Below are 3,609 nucleotides of genomic sequence, written 5' to 3'. Positions count from 1 at the left end.
ACCTTCTCTTATTATATAAGATATATTCTCGGTGTTATTAGGCCTGGACAAAAAGACTGTAAACAGAAATCCAGTTCAGAATTGACCTGAAAAATTGGTTTGGGTCGAGTATGAGTATGACCACTTTACCCTAGTAGGTCTTATGTAGTCGTATCCATGGATAGTAGATCGGATCCGCGTGTTACCTGCTATTCGAATGGGTTATTACCCAAAATTACATACACAAACTTTATCTATATATGGAGTTGGACTGTTGGAGTAATCAAGTAAAATTTGCGATAGTCGAATAAAATTTTGGATAATTGCGTACATACACATATCCATATACAAATTTAATTTATATATATCGAGTCATTAAGTAAAATTTCGATAATTGCATAAATTTTTGGATAATTGCATAGAGTTTCTGAATAATCGAATAATATTTGGATAAAATTTTGGATAATCGAATACAATCGAATACAAAATACCCGATCTAAGAGTAGCTAATTTTTTTAATATCTATAAATTATGAAATTTCAAATTCAAAAACGACAGGACGCGAACCGAAACAAGATCTAACATTTTATAATTAAAATAGAGTTTAAGCTGCTCTGCCCTAAATATTATAACTCTATCGGTTCTATCGGTTTCTACCCCAAGTCTAGTCTGCGTACCCGAATAGCCAGCCAAGCCTACGTGTTATGTCAGAGCATCTCCGCTTAAACTTGCTTCGTCAAGTCAAATTATTTGTTGTCACTTTCTCTCAGAAAAATACAAATCTAGATTATATTAGGACACGACTTGAAAGTCTTTATTTATAACTTAATGAGTGAGTAAATCGGGTAAATTTTTTGTTTTTTGTGGTCATTTTTAATCACTATCTTGAATAGTTCTCCTAATTATTTTTGACTAAAGAAAGACTTTCCCTTAATTAACTAATTTTATAGGTGACTAAAGAAGACTTTTCCTTCCAATCATAATGACTCGACATGGCTCGAGACATTAATGACTTCTAATATAAATGGACAAACTTACCGTCTCAATCTCGTCAACCTTTTAGCAAATCATCTTGCATTACTAATCTTCTTCACTCACCTGCACTTGGTAAGTCACATTCTCTGCCCCCACTTCATGCAATGGTTGACTTTTTTTTGTTAGTGGTCGGGAAGTAAGTAACTTAAATCTGTGTTTTCAAACAATTTATGTCATGATTTTAGGTTTGAGATGGACAGTTCTGAAGCAGATCTAGAGGCACAAATGTCTCATGATCAACGAAAAGTAACATTCTTCCCCATGAACATACTTGGTTCGAATTCACAAGATTTCTCTCAAAGTGGAGAAAATGACGCAACGCCTGTGTCAGAGTTTCCTACTAACCTTAGATTGTCAGATCTTTTCGCTCTCCCTGGTGAAGATATCAAGATGACTCCGGAAATTTTTAGTGGAATAAGTGATGGGAACAAAGAATGTCTGAAGAAACTGATAAGCGATAAAACAACAATGACATGTCTTAGGAGCCATACAAGAGATTCCATTCTTCATCTTGCTGTTACATGGGGCCATCTAGAACTGGTTCAGGAGATTGTATCTGAATGCCCCTGCCTTCTATTGGAGCCAAACTCCAGCGGTCAGACACCGCTTCATTTGGCAGCTCATGGCGGTCATACCACTGTTGTTGATGCTTTTGTTAAGTTGGTAACATTTGCTTCAGCTAGACTGTGTACTGAAGAGAGTGAGAGACTGAATCCATATGTTCTCAAGGATGAAAATGGAAATACTGCCCTGCACTTGGCCATTAAAGGACGCTATTTAGAGATTGCTGCATGTCTGGTGGACGCGAATAAGGATGCTCCTTTTCTTGGAAATGACAAGGGATTATCTTCCTTGTTTATGGCAGTAGCTCGTGGAGATGTTTCCATTGTGAAAGCCATTTTGAAAACTATTGTCAACGAGGACCTTGAAGGGAAGAAGTCTAACTTAGATTCAAAGTTACAAGGGAAAAATATCTTGCACACGCTGCTTTGATGGCCAAGAGTAAAGGTTTGTTTTTCGCTTAAACAAACTGCTTTTAGTCGTCTGTTCAAATTATGTAATACTGGCTCCTCGAGATGGTAAAGTCTTCCTAAGTAATATGTATATATACTAATTGTTGTTCCCAATTGTTTGAGCAGATCTCCTTAATTTTATTCTTGATGAGTATCCAAGTCTTGTGGACGAGCGAGATCACAATGGTATGACTTGTCTTACACTCGGAGCATATGTAGGGTATTATGAAGGAGTATGCAACCTCTTACACCGGTCAACAAAGAGTGTGTATGTCAGTGACGAAGATGGCTCTTTTGCAATTCATAGGGCTGCAGAGGAAGGTCATGAAAAAATTGTTGAAGAGTTTATAAAACAGTGTCCAGATTCAAAACACCTACTTAACAAACTTGGTCAGAACATTCTCCACGTTGCAGCAAAAAAGGGGCGACACTGGGTTTCAAAATTGTTGATGGACAATAAAGAAACGGAACATTTGGGTGTTGGGCAAGATGTGGACGGGAATACACCTTTGCACCTTGCCGTCATGAAATGGCACTATAGGTCAATTACTTTGCTTGCTAAGGATAGCAAGATACTGAAATTACGAAACAAAAGTGGCTACAGAGCTAGGGATATTGCCGAGACAGAGCTGAAACCCAACTACATCTTTCAGGAGGTATGTTTGGTTCTACTTCATAGAATACGTTTGATACTACATAAATGATTTATAGCATGACCCATTTTTTGTATTACAGAGGTGGACATTGGCGCTCTTGTTGTACACTATTCACTCAAAGGGTTTCGAATCTGTTGACTCATTAACAAGACCGGCAGAGCCACTAGACCCTAAGAATAACAGAGATTACGTCAATACTCTTCTATTGGTATCGGCTCTTGTAGCCACAATGACGTTTGCTGCAGGTTTTACAATGCCAGGTGGGTTTAACAGCTCTGCTCCAAACTTGGGGAGGGCAACTTTGGCCAAAAACCCAACTCTCTGCATTTTTCTACTTCTTGACATCTTGGCAATGCAAAGTTCCGTTGCAACAATAGGTACTCTTATTTGGGCGCAGTTGGGTGATCCACTACTCATCCGCAAATCTTTACATGTGGCCTTGCCCTTACTGCTTTTTGCTCTACTCTGCATGCCTTTGGCATTCCTTTTTGGCGTGCTCACTGCAGTTGGTCATGTGAAGTGGCTTTTGATCGTCATTTGCATTATATCTGTTTTATTCTTCCTTTGGGCAATCTTCGTCCTTGGCCCTCACGTCATGCTACAGCGGCCATACGTTTTTCCCAAGTACGCTGGTTACTTTCTCGTGACTTTTATGCAGTATAAAGAGGTGTTTAGGTTTTTTGTGAATTTGATACAGTTTCTCTTTTGTTGTTATTGTCGTTAAAAGTTTGTAGACTATTTAAAGGCATGTTTCGTATGAATAAAAGCATCAAAAGTTTACTGATCAAAGGAGATTTTTGTTCTTTTGAAGCAACAGACAGAAAAGTACAGCTTTTTGAAAGTCCAACAGCCCCAACTCGCCATGTCACTTTCCAATTAAGATCACTTTATCATATATTTACACTAGAAGTAGGCTCGCCCGATGG

At 38.2% G+C, this 3,609-nt stretch overlaps 1 pseudogene; it reads left to right on the top strand.

Annotated features, from left to right (window-relative positions):
* On the top strand, positions 1,196–3,407 carry LOC104733655 (annotated as a pseudogene).

The sequence above is a fragment of the Camelina sativa genome, chromosome 12 (genome assembly GCF_000633955.1).
Source record: "Camelina sativa cultivar DH55 chromosome 12, Cs, whole genome shotgun sequence".
Classification (NCBI taxonomy): Eukaryota; Viridiplantae; Streptophyta; class Magnoliopsida; order Brassicales; family Brassicaceae; genus Camelina; species Camelina sativa.
This window is presented reverse-complemented; position numbering and strand designations above follow the sequence as displayed.